This window comes from Macrobrachium nipponense, chromosome 25 (genome assembly GCF_015104395.2).
Source record: "Macrobrachium nipponense isolate FS-2020 chromosome 25, ASM1510439v2, whole genome shotgun sequence".
Classification (NCBI taxonomy): Eukaryota; Metazoa; Arthropoda; class Malacostraca; order Decapoda; family Palaemonidae; genus Macrobrachium; species Macrobrachium nipponense.
Window position 1 is genome coordinate 27,985,479 of NC_087214.1, and position 23,708 is coordinate 28,009,186.

The window sequence follows — 23,708 nt, forward strand, 5'->3', positions numbered from 1 at the left end:
TACAACTGTGGGATTTTCTCCCAGTTCCATCTTAAGATCCTTGTACGTCATCTTTATTTTGTGGATCACTTCATCCGCTGTCCAGCCACTCTAACTCCCTCCTTTCACTGTATTTTATACCGACACCGAGGGTCGCCAGAGTGCAGATCTGTCATGGAAGGATATTAAAATATATAGCTTGACACAGCGTCTGCTGATGTTTATTCTTCTTCGCCGTTAAAGGCTCCAGGATTCATGGATCCTGTAGTCCTGTCAGCCTCCAGTTTGTATGCAAATACTTATGCGAAGGCTTAGGAGCATCTGCAGTCGTTTTTGCTTTGAAGCAGCGGCAGAGAGGAACGTCAACATCTACACGCACACAAAAACGTGTTAGATGTTTGCCTTTTTCAGAAAGGTAAAAAAAAAAGCATCGTTTCGACTGGAATATTGTGCCTTTGGACGATCTAAAGGAATGACGTATCTTTTGTACATAATGGTATTCAAACAAACGAAGGTATTCCCTTGAATAGGAGTTCCAAGCACTCAAACAAGTGAATGAATTCCCTTGAATAGGAGTTCCAAGAATATAGTCTGGTCGTAATGGCCATTATGCATAATACTGATGCCCAATTTCCTCTCTTTTGAGATTTCGTTTCCGAACTCAATAATTATCTATCTCCTCGGCCCTGTTCGGATTTCGACACTGGGAATGAAGAGTAAGGTTGCAGGTAGCCATGTCGTCAGTGCACCTCACGTGATGCACTGTAGGCATTATCTGGTGTTCTTTGCAGCGTTCCTTCGACCCCTGGCTGCAACCCCTTTCATTCCTTTGACTGTACCTCCGTTCATATTCTCTCTCCTCCATCTTACTTTCCTCGACCCTCTCCTAACAATTGTTTCTTAGTGCAACTGCAAAAAGTTTTCCTTCTGTTAAGTAAACCTTTTCAATCTCGGTTTCCATTTCAACGCTGAATGACCCCATAGGTCCCAGCGCTTGGCCTTCGTACGAATGTGACCAGTAGATTTCGGTACTCTCTGAGTGTTTATTTGCCTTTGTATTTTACAATCACAGTTGCTCTTGAGATTCGGGCTTGAAAATATAATATGTAGAGAGATTCTTTTGAAGACATCATTTATTCACTGAAATAAAAAGTCTTGATTATTACGTAATGAACATTAAGTATTGAGAGAGAGAGAGAGAGAGAGAGAGAGAGAGAGAGAGAGAAAATAATGTTTTCCATTTTTTATGATTCCCGGGACAGGGGTATTTTGACCTGTTTAATGTCTTCATCTCCCCTTTTGGAGACGTGGGAAGGACGTCGCCTTTTAGTTTTACTGCAGTGGAGTCTTCCATTAGTTTTCGTCAGATGCTGTGACACAACTGGATGGGAAAGTGTTTACTTCATTCAGGTTTTTGAACGAGAAGGATGCTGAAGAAATTAATTTTATCAGGAAAAAGTCAATTCATAAAACACGAGAATATTTGGTTTTGTAAGACGCATGGAGGGTGTAAATGAGAGTCCACAACATATAATGGTGGAAGTTCTCAAAAGATATAGTTTTCTGTCAGTTGGAACCGCAAATTGTCTCTTCTTTTATTTAGTATCTTATTGAAACCTTGCCAGCGCTTGGCCTTTGACCGAAATGTTATATTCCTATTCCAAGTTCCGATGTTGGGATGTTTTTATAGAATCTTTTAACTGAATTTTTATCTAATGGGAAAACACTCATTTGTTGGTCTCGTGTGTATCATTCTGCAGATTTAAATTGAAGAGGCTGTTTTTTTGCAACGGAGATAATCAGTTCAATTTTGTCCTTTCCTTATATTATTTTTTTCTTTTTTTACCGATATTTCAGTTTTTACAAAAGGCTAAGTGTTTATTTCAGTGAAAGTAAGGAGAAAAGCCAATATAATTAGAAGTATTCTCATTTGAAATATCATTTGCTTTTATAGCGAAAGAAATTCCAGATATATATTTTCTCTCGTCGACCAGCATTTCCAGCTATATAGTTGCTAAACCCACAAAGGCTAAAAACATTTTGAATTTCAGTTTTGTATCGATTCTGAATGGACGAATATTCAGAGCTTCCTGTTTTATTTGAGTAACTGACAACAGTTATTAGTTTCGACGTTTGGGTTTTATTTTACGTGTGTGTGTGTGTGTGTGTGTGCGTGCGCGCGCGGTTTTCAATCGATTTCTGTCAATAACATAAACTGGATACATATACCTAACCCATTTTAGTGTCAATACACCTTGTTTCTTTAATGCTTTGTCTTTCCATCTTGATCAAGTTTTGGTTGTGATACCTACTCTTCTGAAGAGACGGTACACCAACCATCCTGAGAGAGAGAGAGAGAGAGAGATAATGTTTATTTTAGGACATATCCCTTATGCTTGGCTGGTCCGTGAGTCGTAGGAGAATCGAAACAAACAATAAAAAAAGACCGTTTTCTCCTTCTCATTGTTTGTGTTCCATCCGTTCGATGTTGCTTAAGGGAAAGCTTGCCTTTTTTTTTTTTTTTTTCGGGAGATCGAAGCTAGATACCCTTCTTTGCTTTGCTCTCTCTCTCTCTCTCTCTCTCTCTCTCTCTCTCTCTCTCTCTCTATTCCTTCAAGTTGCCTTTACTTTTGCCATCACATCTCTACTCAGTGTCGTATCATTGTTGATAAACACAAGATATTTGAAAGGCTTCGGAAACCGTTTTATCAGCAATGGTACGTCCGCGCCTTAATAAAACATGGCATATACACATCTCCAACTTGTCACAGACATATCGAAAACCAGTCAACGACCGCACGTAGAGAACGAATTTTCGGCAAATGATGGATTATCGTAAGAAGCACTGGTTCGAACTACCAGTAAGTTGTTGACTTGTGTTCAGCCTGTTTGCGAAGTGTAGGCAGTGAGAACCTGACGTGTTTATGACATGTTTTACTGTAGTATGGAACCACCCTAAGACTGAGGCAGAGATGGAACACAAACTGTACTGGCTCAAGAGCGCATTACTTTTATGTTGATAGGAAAACCATTTTACAATAAAGCTGAGCTTGGGTAATTAGACCTAGTTAACACTTGACCACACTTATTAGTCAATTTTAGGCAAATTTTGACCACACTTTCAGGCCACATTTTGACTACACAGTTACATATCTATGGACTACTTTTGGGCAACAATTTAGCACATTTACATATGGACCACTTCGGGCAACACTTATCCCACTTAATTAAGGGCCGCTTTTGGGCTACGTTTTACCACAACTTAGGGGCCACAATTTTGGGACAAACTCTTCACCACATCTACAAGCCACTTTTTGGTAACACTTTACCCCAATTGCTGGGTCACTTTTGGGCACGAGCTCTTGCAGGCATAAGACCGCAATGAGGCTGTGTTATACCCAAGACACTCTTCTCATCGGGACCTTTGTAAGGGCCTCTCAACTGAAGGTGTTCCTCCATATAAGTATACCTGCTTTGCCTGCCATGTGAGTTTATCATCCTCACTTGACCAAGCAAGTTGTAGGCCCCAACGAGAGAAGTGAGTAATTATCATACTGGGACGTGAAGCAAATACAAAAAAAAAAAAAATGAAACCTAATGAAGCTCTGTTGGGGTAATGTAATGAGCAAATATGATCGTCATGTATTTTAATTTCAATTTCCATTCCACTGTCTTTGTTGCCTCAGTGGGCGATTAATTAATCCTTGGTAATGATCATTTGTCATTAATGGTTGAATCTACCTCTCTCTCACGACTATATTTTAGTTGTATTCCCTGTCATTGTTCGTAACTTAACCGATTGCTTGTTTACATGGCTCGTGTATATATGCGCACTCGGGGAGAGAGAGAGGGAGAGAGAGAGAGAGATTTGAGTCCCGAGACTGACTTAACTTCTGAATATCAGGAGTCCTAAAATGGCTTCCTCTCTCTGTACCCCTTTTGAAGTTTGTTGACACTGCCCGCCCAATTTTGTTTCGGAAATTTAATATGTTAATTCCCTCTGACGAAACTTCAGTATATAATCAAATACTCGCTTAAGTTATTCATATTAAAAGGAAAGATTTGCTAGTTACGTTTCCCTTTCTGTTTGTTTCTTTCCTTTTTCATTTATTTCCTTTTAAAATTTTTCGTGATCAACATTCACAAAAAAATATATATATTTTTAATTCCTTGATTTTAAATCTTGTATCTTTTTTAATGTTGCAAAGTTTCCGATAAAGAAAGAAAAGAAAATTATATGAACAATGAATTCTATTTGGAAACTCATTAAGATTTAAGTCCATAATGAAGATGAAGAGAAGATGATCAGACTAATTATGAAATAAGAGAGTTCTAAAACCCATCTTTTTTTATCTGGAGACAGTGGGATGTGTTGTATCTCTTCAGTTCTAGTTTCCATCCATTATTTCTTGTCTGGTTTTCGTTTAATGTAAATAGGTTTGGTGTCTTTTGGTCTCATTGTGCCCCGTAGCCATAGGGGCTGTTGCAAGTTTCTGACCATCGATGTTTTGGGTGTGAGGTGCTTATGTTCGGTGGTAGGGTTTTGGAGACTCTCTCTCTCTCTCTCTCTCTCTCTCTCTCTCAAGCGAAGAGAGAGATGACATTTGATTATTATATCTGCTGCGACCCACAACAGTTACCACCTCATGCCACGCTCTGTAGGCATTACTTAAGGTTCTTTGCAGTGCCCCTTCTGCCCCTAGCTGCGACCCCTTTCATTCCTTTGCTGTACCTCTGTTCATATTTCTTCTTCTTCCATCTGACTTTCCACAAACCTCTCCTAATAATTGATTCATAGTGCAACTGCTTTGAGGTTTTCCTCCTGTTACATCTTCAGACCTTTTACTGTCCCGTTTCAGCGCTGAATGATCTAATAGTTCCCAGTGCGTGGCCTTTGGCCTAAATTCTATATTCTATTCAATTCACAACAGTTACTGATTGTCAGGTACTGTGCATAAAAGGCTAAGTGGGAGACAGTGTATGTATTCTCTCTCTCTCTCTCTCTCTCTCTCTCTCTCTCTCTCTCCGTTCCCATTACATGTGCATGACGCAGATGAGTTGTCCAGTATTTTCAAATGAGGGAATATTGACTTTCATTCACCTCCCTGTCTTTCTTTCCTTTACGAAAGGAATCGGTAATGATTCTCTCTCTTTTCCGACTTTCCGTTCCGAACGAGGCAAAATTTATGAAAGGGAACGTCTTATTTTTGCCCACCGCTATTCCAGTACCGCCTTCCCGAGGGTGCTTGGAAGATGAGTGGTCCAGTGGAATGATTTTAAGACTGGAATCATCCTCATGGGATCTTTATTGTGCTCCAAACGAATTCTCTCATCAGGTTTGTTCTGTAGAAGTAGAGAATAGAACCCGTCGGCTAGTTGAATGATTTAGGAATACTGGTTTTAGTCAGTAGGTAAAGGAGAGAGAATCCGATGAGCTGAGAAGGGCAGCCACCCATTTAATGTCTTGTGACCAAAGAGGACCTTTTGTTTTCGAAGCCTCTGGGAGATAGTTGAGAATATTGGTCACAGGTAGACCTGGATGTGATGAATGGCAGAAAATGAGAACTTTAAAATTTCCTGTTTGATTTAGCATTGATAAATAAACTCATTTCGAAATAAATTATTTAATTTTAAGATTGAAACTGGACGCAACATCAGCCGTTGTGCACACGCAGCTTTACAGAGTAGATTCGTAACTGAGTCTTTTGTATAAACGCTCCCAACATATTCGCTTGTTTGTGGGTGGCCTTCAGATTTATTGCCCCCTAATTTTTTTTTTTTTCTTCTATGGTGGGTAGGGATTGCCATTCGTCTACTTGTTAGGGAGTAGGGACGACCTGAGTTCGATTAAAAGAAATTGGCCTGTTGTCCAAATGGGAAATGGCGTCTGTATCTCTGGTGATCATCGCTCTATCTCTCAGACTCAATCTTTGAGAGAGAGAGAGAGAGAGAGATATATTTTTTTTCTTGCATTCCAGTTGTTGTTTGGTTGTCAGGGAGGTCAGACGTGTCAAGGTCACCTCTCAGGCTGGGTATTTCCGGGATTTATCGTCCCGTCACTCCTGTGGATCCCAGAACTGTATGGAGTAAAAAAGCATATCACACGGATAGCATGCATGGTGGAATCTCTTTTTTTCTTATTCTGCCGTCGTTGTTGACGACATAATGCTCTGTGATAGTGATTTATTCTCAACTATGATATCTCAAGAAGCTTATTTCCCTTATATCTGGTATATACAATAAGGGAACTCAAAGTGGAAAATATATCACAATTACTTGGTGTTGAAGAATATATTCAGCTGTGATACGCATTGTGATAAAATGAAGTTATATAAATGAAAACAGTCATATTCCTTTTCTCTAGTGTAGCTGCTACACAAAGGGATCGTGTCGAAAGCAGCCAGTAAACATCGCCTCGATGAGGACAGTGAGAAGTGACTCTTAATCCCATCCTCCCATCCCTAAACTAGTGACGACCTCTGATAGGCCGGTTAATCTTAACCTCGCCTTCGCCATTTCTCCGCCCATATCCTTCCTCCCTACCCTCCTTACCTGCCACTCTATACCTTTCACACCTTCATTCTCTCTTAATTTGACAGCCAACCTCACGTGAAGGATCCCGTGCTGCCCTCTACCACCATGGGGGAGCCCTCAAAAGGTATGTAAAAACAAAACAACTGAACCCCTTTCACGGAATTTCGGACGAAAGTACGGATGACCAGGAAATCGGGAATGATGATAATTTTAAAGAATATGAATCCAAGACACAGAGAAAAAAAAATGAGAAGAAGGCAGAAGGATAACATTGCTGAGAAAATTAACGAGATTAGAAATGGTGAAATTGTAATAAATAACTGTATTAAAGAGAATAGTGAAAATGGGAATGATTCAATTAATAGTTCAAATAGCGATTCAATAGCAAATGTTGACAACTTAACATCATTGGAGTCAACTCCACTCTACTTCCCACGAGGTTACACTGGAAATGGAAAAGATAAAGAAAAGTGGATATCTGAAGTGTATAATAAAGGGCACTCAATTAAAGCTTGCCCAAGGAAAAAATGGGCCTAATAGTGCTAGTAAGTGCAAAAGAAACTACAAATGCAACAAAACTACAGAACATGAGGGAGTAGTGTTATATCAACCTGAACGTAAAGAAAGACAAAAAAAAAGTTATCATACTAGATGTTAATCCAAGCTATATGACACTGGAACGAGTGCAAGAAGCATGCCTGCTATCAGTGGACTTGCATGGAATAAATGGAGCAGAACAAACAGTGAAATAATAGGGTGGTGGAAAGGAGACATCCCAGACCATCTGATAATTCCAATCTATCCCCACCCCCTTAGGATCAGAGAATATGTGCAGAGACCTATTTTGTGTGGAAAGTGCTCTAGGTGGAATCATGGTAGGGATAAGTGTAAGAGTCCTGCTAGATGCAGATTTTGTGCCCAAAACCATGAGTCAGCCACATGCCGAGCTCTTATCAATGCTGGGAATGAGATCACACCTTCATGTTGCAACTGTGGAGGCAGTCACAATGCAAACTCTAGCCAATGCACTAAGCACCCTAAAGTTGCTCAAGCCTCTGAAGCCCATAGGGCGAGCAACTGCAGGGAAGACAGGGAAGCCTCTCAGGGCCTCCAGTAGGACATGCTCTTCCTAGTAATGGGAGTCCAATGTGTAGGGAAAATTTCCCACCCTTGCCTAGTAGGGCATGAATACTACAGTAGCTACAACACCCAGACCAGGAACAGAGGTTAGTCCCTTGATGGCATTAAATAATAGGCTCAATGACTATATAGAGGCAGGCAGAAGAGAAAATGAAAGTCTCAGAACAACTTTACAAATCTTAAGTGAACAGCTGGTAGAACAGAGTAAAATACTAGGTAAACTGGTCCTCAGAAAGGAAAAGGCACCATTAAAAGAACCCACAATAGAATGAGACAAACAGGAGATTAAGCAACTGACAGAAGGGAACAAAAAACTAAGAGAGGAGAATACTAAGCTACAACTGGAAATTAACAAGCTAGAGCAAGAGATTACATCACTCAGGGACAAACCAGCAATTGTGGATGGTACCTCAAACAATAAGGATGTCCTTAGATTACTCAGGCTACAAGACAGGTGTCACCTCTATCAACTGTGAAAACATTCATACAAGAGCTTTGACAAGGGATATATCAGCAAAAAAAGATCAAGGAAATGCTCACAAAAGTATACAAAGATAGCTTTGCCAAGGATATATCAGCAAAAAAGATCAAGGAAATGCTCACAAAAGTATATCAAGAAAATAGCTCTGAAACACCAGCAATGATAACAAAAGTGGCGGTAGCTGCCCACAGAAGTAATATGGAAATGAGAGAATTAATTAGAGAAATGATAAAGACACTAACTCTGAGAATGAACAAGATGGACCCTCTCAAGATCTGTAGTTGGAATACAAACAGTCTGGCAAATAGACTAATTGAAATACAACAATTTGCTCTTGAAAATCAGGTGGACATCATATGTCTGCAGGAACGAAGCACATGCCCCGAGATTATAGCCATTCCAGGGTACCACTTTGTCTCAAAAGATAGTGTCCAAGCCAACAGACGGATGGGCAAAACAGTAATGAGTAGAGGCTAATAACATACTACAGAAAGAACCTAGCTGTGAGAAAATGTACAAACCCAAGGCTAGGTGCAAATACGGACTGCCTTACCATAGGCATGCATGAGGAAAGTGGAAGACAGCTATTCCGAGTGTGCAACACATATTCCCCAGCACAGGGCCCCTGGACATTGATAGTAATAACCTACTAGCACAGGATAATCCCCTGTTAATAGTGGGTGATCTTAATGCAGTACAATCCAAAGTTAGGCTCTGCACCAGGGAGGAGAAATGTAAATGGCATACATCTACACAAATATCTCATGAGCAGAGAAAAACATATAAGAATTCTAAATGATGCAGAAGCAACACATATTAAAGGAAACAAGCTTGACTACATTTGTATAGTTGGCGATTCGGATGTACAACACAACTGTGAGGTAGTAGATACTCTAACATCAGACCACTTTGGTATCTATGCTGAGATTGTATTGAACAAGACTTTTAAGAGAAAGATCACAGCACGAAAGAAAATCAATGTACCAAAAAAATGGGAAGACAGCATCAGAGAAAGTATGGATGTTTGGCATGATGGCTATGAAGCTAGGAGCAGTGACCAGTATAATGATGATATTATACAAAAGCTAGAAGAGGAAGTGCTAAACCGCACACATCAGCAGAGGAGAGAACCACAGAAACCACTACAGCTGGTATATGCAGATGATGCATGAAGAGAATCAACAAGCAGTATAGGAAAGCAAAGAAGAAGTGGATGAATAGCCCCAGCCCAGAAAACCTAACAATATATAGAAGAATGGAGAAAACAAGTGCAAGATGTTGAAAAAGAACTCTAGAGAGAATACTGAATAAGTTTATGCAAGGCATCAATGAAAAACACCTCCTTGTGAGGTTGCAAGAGAGTGAGGATAGCCCAAGGAAGAAAAAACAGAGAACCGCTCCATCCCAACCCAAGAGAAAGAGCAAATGAACTTATGACAAAGTGGGCATCTGATGCTAGCAATGATGCACTACCCATCAAGGTTAGAGTGGCAGTTTGAGGAGGAGGATAAGGAAGAAATAAAGAAGTTAAGGGAAGCACTTAAGAAGGCAGGGAAGTGTGATGACAAACCTCTTCACAGAGCAAGAACTGCAGAAACTCTGAAGATGGGAAGTCTACTGCACCGGGGATTAGATGGGATTTACATATAATGCTATCAGGTTCCTCACAACAGTGAGTGGAAATCCAGTTTCTGAAACTTTACAACATGATATGGTCAGGACAGCCCATACCCAAGCATGGAAGAAGTCGCTCATAATACCAGTGCCAAAACCAGGAAAGCCAGGTGAATTTCGACCTATTTCATTGACATCATGTCTGTACAAGGTATTTGAAAGAATGCTACTAAATAGGCTCAATTTCTTTATTAGGAAAAAGCTCTCAAAGATTTATATGGCTACATACCTGGGAGAGAGCACACCACTGTATTCATAGATTAAGTGCAGCCTTAGGGTTAAAATACACAGTGTTCATAGATCTAAAGGGAGCCTTTGATAGGGCTAGCCATATAATTATTTTGACAGAGTTGGCAGAAATATAGAAGGAAGACTCCTACAGCTCATAATGGATTACCTAACAGATAGAACCAGTTGTGTCTACTTTGAAGGTGTACTATCAAGATGGGAATAAATGGAGGGTTTGGGGGTACCCTCCAAAGGAGTTTTCTATCACCCACTCTTTTTAATATTCTAATGAATGTACTAGGAAAAATTAATATACCAGGAATCATAATAACCATATATGCAGATGACTTAGTAGTACAGCTAGCACAGATAAGAGAATAAAACAGGCAATTAAGGCATGCACATCATTATGTAACAGCATAGGATTAGTCATATCACCTGAAAAGACTAAGATGATAGCAAGGGGTACACGCAACCCCTTGATACTGCACATAAAAGGGCAGAGAATAGAGAAGGTAGCGCAGTACAAGTACATGGGTGTTATACTTATAACAGGTGTCATAATTGTATGAAGTTAAGAGATAGTACAGGCTTCAGCAGCAAGGTTACGCCTTCTTTGGAAAGTAGCATGTGGCTCTGTGGGTGCAAGTGTACCTATGGTGAAGCGACTTTATACATCTATGATAAGATCATAATTTGACTACAGTAGTAGCATGTTGCTGCCGCTGAGGAAGAGCTATTGGTATCCTAGAAATCATCCAGAACAAGGCAGCAAGAAGTATAATAGGGGCACCTAAAAGTGTCAGCAAGAAATATTGAGGAATGAGCAGGTCTACATCCAATACATCACAGAATAGCAAGAACAGCAATCATCCATTTGTGATAGGTCCATCATGATGGATGATGATGGATTAACAAGAGATACTCTAAATTCACAGCTACCTAGAAGATTAAAAGAAGAATGGTTGGGTTACTGCAGCAAGACAATTAATAGAGCATTCTAGCATGAAAGAATACTTAGGATGTTTAACCAAGGATAGAATGTTAAAAGACATCCCCCCATGGAGCGTTACCAGAGACTGAGATATTGCTCATCAGCTTTTAAAAGTTCTCTCCTTTAAAGGGAAAAAAAAGGAAGAGATGAATCCTGCATTGCTGAAGGATGACTATTTCCAGAGGCTGGACAGTATTCAAGGGAGCGGGTACATTATTACACAGATGGGTCACTCCTGGAAGATGGTAGAGCAGAAGCGGGGTAACTGTATATCAGAATGGAGAGGAGGTATACTCTCTGTCATTACGATCATCAGATGGATGCTCCATATTACAGTCAGAACTTCTAGGTAGTTACAGGCTGGCCCTGAGTAATCATAAATAGGAATAAGGACAATGCCATAATAGTAACAGATAGCCTGAGTGCCTTGCAATCACTAACACCAAGAAAAGCTGAATCAAATATCATAGTGAGAAGAGCTATAGACCTGCTATCACAGATCAGACGAGCCGACAGAATGGTTGCATTCATATGGGTGCCTTCACACATTGGTATCAAAGGCAATGAGAGAGCCGACGAGCTTGCTAAAGAAGGCGCAAGGAAGGAGAGAGTGGATTACAAACTGACACCATCCCTGAGTTATGTTGAAGGACTCAGTTGGTATGGAAATAACTGCAAAGATACAATGAGAGAATAGAGATGCTCAAAGAAACGCACTCATCAATAAGAAAATACCTTGAAATTACTGGAGGTAAACCACCTGACTACAAACTTTGTGGACTGTAGAGCAGAGAGAGCAAACAACATATAGCAGACTAAGGATGCAGAGCCGATACCTTGGAGGTACTGCCAGCTGTCAGTCCATCAGAAACATGCTGCAGACTATGTGGCGAGTTAAGGAAGCACACCTCTAAGTCATTATCTCGTGGAGTGAGAAGAGATTACTCATTACAGGCCACAGGAGGCTGAGTGAAGTTGACCTACTCAAGCATTTTCTGCAACCTGGTGTGCTGAAAATGGTTATCAATACTCATCCAAAATTTGCTTGCTCCAGATAGCAATAGACTTGTATATATTGTATCTTGTTGTACAAAATCAAATTGTAGTATGTTTTATTCACTTAGTAGCATAAGAAATAACTGTTGTATTTCTACTTTTGTTTTTTATAATATTTTTTTTTAAAATCTTATGTTTTGACCTCATCTAAAATGCAATTCTTTCATCAAAATAATTATCTGTATAATGTGCAGAACTAAATTGTAGTATACATTTTATTCTTTAGTTACCTGTTAGTACCAATGAAATTGTTATGGGCCTTTTTTTTTCATAACTTTTATTTAAAATTTATATGTTGACTCATCCAAATGTAACTCATTCAGTTAAATATCTATATTAGCATATTGAGCATAAAAATACATTGTAGAACATACTATTTTGGAACCTCGTGTTAACATCATTAAAACTGTTGTATATCTAATTTTTCTTATAATTATATAAAATCTGATGTGTTGACCTCATCTGAATGTCATTCATACGGCCAAGTAATTATTTCAAATTAAATTTTATCCTGTTATAAAGTAAAAACATTGCTCATTATTTACTCCATAGTATACCACATGTTACTCCGTTGCAATTGTGTACCTCAACAGAAACCTGATAAAATGTGTACGTATCTTGTATAGCAGACATTCAAATAATGTTTTTTTTTTATATATTTTGAAAAATATATATAAAAGTTCAATATCTTGTAATACTTAAGACTAATTATACAGTGCAATCACTTAATGGGTAATTCCTATTCAACATATTGTAATTTCCCAATATAGTTATCTATAAGCATTTAAATTTTGTAATACTACCTGAGTACCATATCAGCCCCGATGAATGACGTTTGTCTAGTAATCAATAGGGTGGAAAAGGTATGTATGATACCACAACTTGTATTTAAATTTTGTAATACTACCTGAGTACCATATCAGCCCTGATGAATGACGTTTGTCTAGTAATCAATAGGGTGGAAAAGGTATGTATAATACCACAGCTAATGCCATTCATTCAAGAGGGCTTTCCCCTACACGCATACCGCGTCCGGGTTGCCTGTTGTGCTGTGCTTTGTAAGCTTTTATTGCACAATAAATTGTTTCTCTCTCTTGCATTCCATTGAAATATATTTCCACTTAAATATCTGACGTCTAGTGTAATATTTCAATTGTTTTGTTTCCTTTTCAGGTAAGTCCCACAAGGTCGTCCATATGCCTGGGTGCCGTGAGTAGTAGACTTATTTTACTTTATTTCCTCTATTTGTGGGGGAGAAATGACTCGATTTTATTGTCTTACGGCAATAACCATTACTGGTCTTTATGGCAGAAAAAAGCTGAAGCGTTGCCCTTGATCAATAATTCTAGCTATTCCTTAAGATGACGCGTAATTATTATTATTATTATTATTCCATTCATATGGAACAAGCCCACCACAGGGGCCATTGACTTGAAATTCAAGAAGCTTCCTAAGAATATTCTGGTGTTCATTCGAATGAAGTCACAGAACTTATCGGGAAATACAGAAAGAAGAGATCAGTTATTAGAAAGGAAATGAAGTAAAATATTAATAAATTAACAGATTAATAAAAAAAATATTTATACTTATAGAATATCTGTGTCGTCTGTAACCCGATTCTCTTGAAGGGAAAAGAACAGACTTTTCTCTTTTGGCCTTTCAAGAGAAATCTGTTCTCGCCCTGGAAACTTTTCTCTTGAGTAATTTATGTCTCGGGATTTCGTTCCAGTGTGGGGATTTTGTGCTTCGCTTTGTCCTTTTGGCTTCTATCTCCGTTGTCAGTTAGCCTTGGCGGAGGTTTGTGTAGTTGTTATTTATTTGACTGGCTTCGCATTTGGGGGCCTTGCTTTGACAAAAAACAAAAAATATGATGATTTAAGCAGGTTATCTTTAATGTCTACAAATGACAATTCATTCCTCATTTTTTGCTTGACTCTGTCCTCTTGGCCTTCATGTCCTTGTCAGTAAGCCTTGGCGGAGGTTTGCGATTTAGATATCCTGTTATTGATTGGCTTGTCGCTGGGGGCCTTCCTTTGAGTGAAAATCACAAAAATGAGAATTATTGAAATATGTTTATATCAAATCCTATAAATAGCAACTCGTTCCCCATTGAATTAAATAATTTTTAAGGGAATCCTATTCCCTGAAGGACTCCCCTCCCATCCTGAACCTCATAACATAAAACTAAGTTTTCCTTCTTCCACCTCATTTGCAAAGGGACGAGATGGAGGAGGGAGGTCCTTCTGATCCTGTCCGAATTCGGCCTCTCCACTCGACCCTCATCCCGCGAGGTGTCTTTTTGGTCAGTTCCACCCTCCGTGTCAGGGAGATGTTTCTCCTCAAATGTTGTCTTGTTTCTCTCGGATTTGTGAATTCCGCTTTGTTTTTTGTGGATTTATTTGGGTGCATTGTTTGTTGTTATTATTATTATTATTATTTAAAGCAATTGCTGTTTCAACGGCATTTAGTGTAGGAAGTCTTCTCTATTCATATATTTCCATCGTCTTGAAAGATTGACTCTGACTATATTGCTATTATTATATATTATTATATTATTATTGTTATTATTATTATTATTAATAACTTGGAATTGGTACAGGGACACTTGTGAGTAGAATAAAACCGTGACTTATTTTGGAGATTCCTGTTCAAAGCAAAAATGTAAATTCTCTCTCTCTCTCTCTCTCTCTCTCTCTTTAGTAGCCATCTTGCTTGGTGAGACGTACCCGCGTGAAGTCGATTAATCAACAGATATCACAAGTTAACATACGACTAGAATTTGAGAAATATCTAGAAGTGTTCGTGAACTATCGGTGATAAGATTAGTGTGAAAATAGTAGGATAAAGCGTCTTCTAAGTTAGTTTATCAAGTGTAATACTATAAATCAGAACAAGATGGCAGTAAGTTCCAACTGCGGGAAGAGGTGGCGTAATTTGGCGTGTTTAGCAGATTCGCAATACGATGAGGTAGCAGGAAGGGAACTGGCATTTCTCATCTATGAAATCAGCACAGTCCTAACCAAAAGATACAAAAGCATTCATAGATATATTAGAAGGATATATCCTTCAAACTGGAACGAAATCTAATGAAACATCTTGAAAATAATTGAAGAAGTTCCAAATAAAATACAAGTGGTCAAGAGACTCATAAAGAAAATATACATAAACCAACATATTCCGACAAAGAAATGAATAAGGTGAATCTTGTGAATATCCTAATTGATGCATTAGGAAAAAGAATGCCAAAAGCATGCAAACTGTGTAAGGTTTGGTATAGCATAGTCAATCACAAACCTAATCAGAAAATGTGCTGCATGCAACATTCCGACCCATCCACAGTGTGCTGAGGTAATACAAGATTTTGAGAAAAGATACAAGAATTAAAATTTTTTGTTCAACATGTCTATCCATGGATAGACAATGTTATTATTAAATCAAGGGATTGAATTGACAAATAGTTGAGGATGAAGAAGAAGAGGAAGAGGAAGAAGAAGAAGAAAAAGAAGAAGAGGAAAACGGAAGAGAAGTAAACAAAATGAAATGACAGAAAAAATAAGGAAAAACAAAGAACAAGATAAAAGTATGGATGCAGAGATACTCATTGATACTACATATGAGGCAATAAAGCAGCATACCTACGAAGAAATAAAATTACGATATGACAACAGAAAGCAAATCCCGAAGAGGGCTCTACCCAGATCTACACAATGACGGGAAAGAGGAAAAAATAGACAAGGACAAAGACGAAAAATAATGCAACCTTTTGAAAGAGGGAATTGCAGATTTGGAGAAAGATGTTACTACAAACATCCTAAGATATGTCAAAACTATGAAATATATGGTAAATGTGCATACATAGATGGAATATGGAGATGATTGCAGAGATCTGCATCCAAAAATATGTAAAAACCTAAAAGAAGGAAAAGGATGTAAGTTCGACAAAAAATGCAAATATATGCCCCAACCCTGAGCCATGAATCATAATCAAATAAATAACCAACCAAGTAATAAAATCCAAAATAAGAAAGAAACAATAAAGAGAGAAATCAAGAATATCAGGTAAAAGAGAAAAGCAAACCACACCATGAGATAGGCAGAGGTGTCAGCAAAAAATTTCAAAGCATCAGCTCCGAATTCTACTCAAGAGATAATAACTGTATTTATTATGCAAGAGGATATTGCAGAAACAGGAGAAAATTGCAGATTCAGACACAAAATGAATAATTATGATGAAGGAAGATCAAAATATTTATGGAAAAGTTGGATTTTTTAATGTCAGAATTTCTGGAAATGAAAAAAAGAACAACATACCAGAACAGGAAAGAGACATGGGGAAAATCCTTATTACTACCAGTTATGAAGAGAAAACACGCAAACCATCATAGTGATGAATGCGCAGGGTTTTAGTTACGAGTAACTCAAAAAGAAAAATAAGGAGTACTTAGAAGAACTAACCCAAAATGAAAAGAAAATAGATATAATGAATATAAGTGAAACCTGGTATTCCCAAGAGACTGGGAATGATGATCAAATAAAAGGTTCCAAACTTATAGATCGATAGAAAAAATAGGAATCAAGGGGGAACCGCAATATATGGGAAAGACAAAAAACAAGGAAAAATATATGAGAAATATAGTAACTCAGAATGTGAACTAATAGCGGTAGAATTTGAATCAGAAAAATTGATGAACATAGTATATAGACCTCCTAATACTAAAGAGTTTGACTTAATAATTGAAAATTGGAATGATAAATGTAGAAATCACAAGGACTGGACTATTCTTTCCTATCTGGTGACTTCAACTTCCTTTCGTAGAATGGAAAGAACGAATAGGAGATTGTGGTTGTACTTATACATATAAAAAAGAGAGTAATAGTAGTGGCAGAAGATAAGAGGCAATTTGAAAAGCTATTAGATATGCTACTAGAATACAACATTCAACAAATAAATCACCTGCCAACAAGAAAGGAAAATACTTTAGACCTAGTATTTGTGAACGAGATGAATTATGTTAAAGAAATAATAGTTTATAATGCGAGTATTTCAGACCATAATGTCATAGAATTAACAGTTCATTCCAAAGCAAGTGAAAATAGAGATAAGCAAGAAATGAAAAAGTGGGAAGGATATGGGAAATACAACTTCTACAGTAAAAATATAAAATGGTCAGAAATTAAATGAAGAATTAAACAAAGATTGGGATAACATTTTCGTAAGTGAGGACATAAGGGTAAATACGGAGATATTATATAAAATATTGGAGAAAATAGTGGAAAAATATACTGAATGAAGAAAAGTAAACATCATTCATGCATACCAAGAGACAGAAGGATCTTGTTCCAGAAAATCAGAAAGTGGAAAAAAGGTCTTGCAAAAGAAAAAAATGCATGGAAAGTTTATAGAACTAAAAAAGTAAGATAGAAAATGCAGAACAAAAGATTATACAATCAAAAGAAAATGAAAAACGGGACTTGGAAGAAAAAGCCCTATTAAATATCAAGCAAAACCCCAAACCTATTATACTCATATTGCGAAGAAGATGAATAAAAGAAGAATAGAAATAGGCCCTCTGAGAATTGAAGGGAGTTACGAATGAAAAAAAAGGAAAATTTGCAACATACTGGCAGAACGATATAAAGAGAGAATTCCACCCCTAGAATAGATAATGAAGAAATAATGATATAGAAGTAAGGGAAGGAAAAAATAGTGAATATTTAGCTGACATAGAAATTAATGAAGCTGATATTGTGCAGGCAATTAATGAAATTAAAATGGAGCTGCTGCAGGGCCGGATGGAGTCCCTGCTATTTTGTTAAAGAAAGTAGTTCATTCTATCGCAAAGCCACTTGCAATATTATTAAGACAAAGTGTAGATACAGTCAAGATTTATGATGAGCACAAATTAGCATATATCACCCCTACTTTCAAAAGTGGATCAAGACTAGAGGCAAGAATTATTAGGCCTGTGAGTCTAACATCACATATTATGAAAGTGTATGAAAGGGTAATGAAGAAAAATATTATGAAACATTTAATAAAAAAATAATTTGTTTAATATAGGACAACACGGTTTCGTACCCGGAAAAAGTACACAAACCCAACTGTTAGTCCACCGTGAGAACATATTCAAAAATATGAAAAGCGGAAATGAAACAGATGTGGTTTATCTAGACTTTGCAAAAGCTTTTGACAAAGTAGACCATAATATATTAGCAAAGAAAATTAGAAAACACAATATCGTAGATAAAGTAGGAAGAGGTTAAAAGAATTTTTACACAACAGAAAAACAGATAGTTATTGCAAACGATGAGAAATCGGATGAAACCAAGGTAATATCCGGTGTGCCACAAGGTACGGTGCTAGCTGCAATATTGTTTGTTATTATGATTGAAGACATAGACAGTAATGTTAAGGATTCGGGTAGTGAGTAGTTTCGCTGATGACACAAGAAATAAGTGGAGGAAATTACTTGTGATGAAGATAGAACGCTCTACAAAGAGACCTTAACAAAGTATATGATTGGGCAGAGGTAAATAGGATGGTATTTAACTCTGATAAATTTGAATCAATAAATTATGGAGACAGAAGGAAAGCTATATGCATATAGGGGACCTAATAATGAGACAATCACAAATAAGGAAGGCAGTTAAAGACCTTGGTGTGATGATGAATAGAACATGTTTATGCCAATGATCAATAGCAATTCTGTTGCAAAATGTAAAGCAAAATGGGAATGTTGTTACGGCACTCAAAAAAAAACAAGAAAAGCTGAACACATGATTATGCTTTATAAAACATCTTCGTAGTCCACTTGAATATTGCAATATGATATGGTACCCCACACTATCAAAAGGATATTGCACAAATAGAGAGTGTACAAAGGTCCTTTACAGCTAGAATTAGAAGAAGTTAAGGACCTAGACTACTGGGAAAGACTACAATCCTTAAATTATATAGTCTAGAAAGGAGAAGAGAACGCTACATGATAATTCAGGCATGGAAACAGATAGAAGGAATAACAGAAAAATATCATGGAACTAAAAATATCAGAAAGAGCAAGCAGAGGTAGATTAATAGTGCCCAAAACTATACCAGGAAAAATAAGGAAAGGAAACACACAGGACATTAATCCACTACGCACCAGCATCGATAATGCAGCGTCTATTCAATGCGTTGCCAGCTCATCTGAGGAATATATCAGGAGTGGAGCGTAGATGTGTTTAAGAATAAGCTCGACAAATATCTAAACTGCATCCCAGACCATCCAAGATTGGAAGATGCAAAATATACCGGAAGATGTACTTAGCAACTCTCTGGTAGACATTAGAGGCGCCTCACACTGAGGACCTGGGGCAACCCGACAGAACTGTAAGGTCTGTAAGGTAAGGTCCTCTCTTCTCTCTCTCTCTCCATGAGATTTGATGACGTACTATTGAGAATAATCGAAAACATTAGAACTTAAACTCCAAATAGTGGTTTCCCTTCTCAGTTTATTTTGGTCATCCTTAATTGGACGAATTGCTGATTAAAATAAAAAGATTGCTATTGACAGTCGTTTGAAGAAGATTAAAGAGGACTTATTTTACCTCCCATTATTGTTCTTCCTCTTCTTCTTCTTCCCGTTTTGGATTAATCAATTTCATCTTTGATGTATCTCTGGGGTTCGTCACTATTGTTTTCTATCTCTAACCCCCCCCCCCCCTCTCTCCTCCTCTCTCTCTCTCTCTCTCCTCAATGTTTGCGACGACACTGTGAGAAAGAGAGAATTCGTGAGTGTCTCTTTATCTCCAAGTCGTTTCGCGCTCTGGAGATGACGGTAGAATGTTAGTTGCTATGTCTGCAAAGCCTAATCTCGTAGGGGTGGGGGGGGGGGGGGGGGGGGGGGGGGGGGGGGCTAGTCGGTTAGTGCTATTAGTGCACCTCACGCGGTGTACTTGTAGGCAATTACTGAAGAAGGTTCGGTTGCGCGTCCCTTCGACCCATAGCTGTAGCTCCTTTCATTTCTATTTATTGCACCTCCATTCATATTCTCTCATTTCCATCTTCCTTTCCTTAGTCCTCTCTCAACAATTGTCTCAACATTTTTTACAATATTGAATGACCTTGTAGGTCCCATGTTTGGCCTCTGAGTAAATCTTGTATTCCAGTTTTTGTTAAAAGGATTCGGTTTCTGGATTCCAGTTTTGTTAAAAGGATTCGGTTTCTGGAATGTTCTCTTGTGAAAAATCAAGTTTGTCTTCCTTAATGGTAAGTGTACGGTCTCTCTCTCTCTCTCTCCTCTCTCTCTCTCTCTCTACTTTTCAAAAACTTGACACGAAAAGATAAAACTAAGAAAACAGACGAATTTATCAAGCGTAAAAGCAGTCAATCGCACTGATGGTAATGATGATTCTAGATGAGATTTCCCCTTTGGGATTCATCCCAGGAATATTTATCATTGCTGTGTGGTTCCACCTCGTTCGGGAGCCACTGAGACTTTGTATTGGTGATTTCCTGCTTCAGTCTCCCCGATGTTATTCAAGACTAAATTCGTGTCTTTGTTTTATTGAGATCTGTGGTCTTTGCAAACAATTTTATCGTGATCGAATGGTCTTCGTTGTTTTTAAATAAGATATTCCAGTGTTATTGAGTTGCCAGTGTGGTTCAGAAACCTCGGCATTGAGAAGAAGGTGGAAAGATTGATACAGGACCGAAGGGAGAGGAAGATGATGCTGAGATCAGTTTGGGTATCTTGCGGCGTTCCGGAGTCTGCAAAGTGAAGGAAGGTTGACTTCTTTACTTAGGGTTCTGTGCAGCGTCCCTTATGGCCCCTTGCTGCAACCCCTATCGTCGTTCCTTTCGCGTGTTCCTTCGTTCTATCATGTTTTCCTCAAGCCTCTCTTGACTATTGTTTCATGGTGCAGCTGCAAAAGGTTTTCCTCCTTTAAAACCTTGTTACTTGGTTTCCCTTCCAACACTGAATGACCTTTGGCCTCAATTTGATATTCCATTCCCTTCTATAAACGGACAAGCACACAAACCCACGTCAGAGAACACAGTCTCTGGTTATCTTGTTAAGAACAGGCAGCCATCAGCACAGACTGAATGAGAGAAGTGAAATTGACCAAAATAAGAGAAGCGAGAACCGTAAAACTCTCCTTTTCCCTCCGGTAACTAATTTCTCTGAGTGAAAACGAACATCAGACTGAAAAGGATGAAATGATTCGGAGACTCTGAGGCCTCCTTTGGGAGGCTGCCTCAGGGTGCGGTCTCTGCCTCGTCCTCCTCTTTGTGCTAAATGGCATTTGTCTTTTTCTTCTCTCTGAATTCCTCAATTCTGATTTTTATTAAGAGACTTTTTAAAGGAAAAATTGTTATAAACTATAATTAAATTAGATCCTTTTCTTCATCCGTGCGTCTTTCTTCTCCAAAGCCTCTTCTTCTGCTAACTGATGTCATAATATAATTGTTCGTGACTCGGTAATACTACTACTCAGGAATATTTGTGTCATAGGTCATAGCTTGAATTCATTGCTGGTCCTACCATGGACACTTCATTATTGCGAGGGAATCTCTCTCTCTCTCTCTCTCTCTCTCTCTCTCTCTCTCTCTCTCTCTCTCAGAATGTAATTTGGATTAATGGTCACTCGCTCTTGGTTGATTTTCATACAGAGATGGAACTCTCTCTCTCTCTCTCTCTCTCTCTCTCTCTCTCTCTCTCTCTCTCTCTCTCTCTCTCTCAAACACTGCTTTTATTATACCTCCCCACTGATTTTGATTGTCGTTCCCTTTTGTAAATAGAAACTCATTCTTCTCTTCATTTGCATAGATTTGGCTCAACGTCTCCCGAAGGATTTTCTTTTCATTTTGACAGGAGAGACTTAAATTGTAAGGCAGGTTTCGGCTTCCTCAAGTATTTTGATGGCTATGTATAGTGTGCATTTGCATACCTCTTAGGGGAGGAGAGAGAGAGAGAGAGAGAGAGAACGCACCTCTTTCTCAATGGCGCTTATTCAATCTGCAGTTCTTTTATTTCGGTCAAGTATTATTTCGAAATCGAAACAGTTTTTTTTTGTTTAAATTCTTATTTTTTTCATCGTGATTACCTCCAGTAGTATGGACATTTGAAACCGTGTGTTTGTGGATGTTTGTGTGTGTTTGTTAAACCCGTTCGGTGCATATGCATCAATATCCTTCTCAAATGCATCGACACCGGACGCAGGATTCATTCCTTATTCCTCCCGACGGGAGTCCGCAGGAGAGAGGCGTGGCCCAACCAAGCGAGAAAAGGGAAGGATTCCTTCGAGGGAGAGAGATCCTTTGCCTGGGCAGTCCTCCTCCCGTGGCAGGAGAGAGAATTGAAAAACAAAACGACTGACAAACATGGTGAGTCTCATCGTTTGTTCCTTCCGTCCTTCGTTGCTTTGGAGGAAGAGCAAGTGAACCTCTCTCTCTCTCTCTCTCTCTCTCTCTCTCTCTCTCTCTCTCTCTCTCTCTCTGTGGGAGGTTGGAAGGATAAACTGATATTTGTTCTAACCTCTGATTTGCGTCTGTTGAAGCTCTTATGTGTTTCTTTACACTTTTTCCGTTCTTATGGATCGTCATTCATTTCTCTATTTCAGCATTTTATCCCCAGTGGGCTTTCCATTCCGTCTAGACTTCATTTGCATACGGGAAACATTTGATTCGTGTCCATTTCAACGTCTACCCCGTGAAGGGTTTGTTGGGGGGAGGGTGTTGGCTGTTAGTACACCCTGTAGTCATTACTCAGGGTTCTTTGCAGCGTCCTTTCGTCCTATAGCTGCAACTCCTATCATTGTTTTTACTGTACCTCCGTTCATATTCTCTTTCTTCCGTGTTGCTTTCCTCAACCCTCTCCTAACAGTTGTTCATAGTGCTGCTTTGAGGGTTTCCTCCTGTTACACATTTAACACCTTTTTACTGTTTCCCTTTCAGCGCTGAATGACCTCAGGTCCCAGCGCTTGGCCTTTGACCTAACTTCTGTATTCCATCCCATTCCATTGGAACGTTTAAACGATGTCCTTATTGATAGTCATGATGGCAGTTTATTCATTATTTACCTTCTGGGAATATTTCCTTGAGAGTCGTTCCCTCGATTGGCGCCGAAGGAGTATTGGTAGGCATTCGTCGTTCCGTGAAGTCTTCTGGACTCGGGAATTGTGGGAGCAACTTTTGGAAAGTTTCCCGAAGACTTTGAACGATTATTATTCGCTTCACTGATTTTAATCAATATTTTGACGTTCCGAAATTGTTCTTAATTTAACTCTCTCTCTCTCTCTTTCTCTCTCTCTCTCTCTCTCTCTCTCTCTCTCAGATAATTAAAAATGCAAATGGACAGGGATTTGCAACGATATTTGCTGAAATGGAGCATTCTTATTAATGACCTCGGGTGTTAATGGCTAAAAGTGATCTTGACTACGCTTGCAATTTAATGCCTGATACAACGGACTCGAAAGTGCTCAGTGTTTGCTCGATGACTTTTTCTGTTGATGCCAAAGTACTTGAGTGTTTGTGTTTGTTTGTGTATATAGCAAATACATATAACTGTTTTATTTTGGTAAGAGAGCAGGTGTTGTTACGTAGTCTAGTGACTCAAGTTGTTTCGTATTGAATGCAGGTTA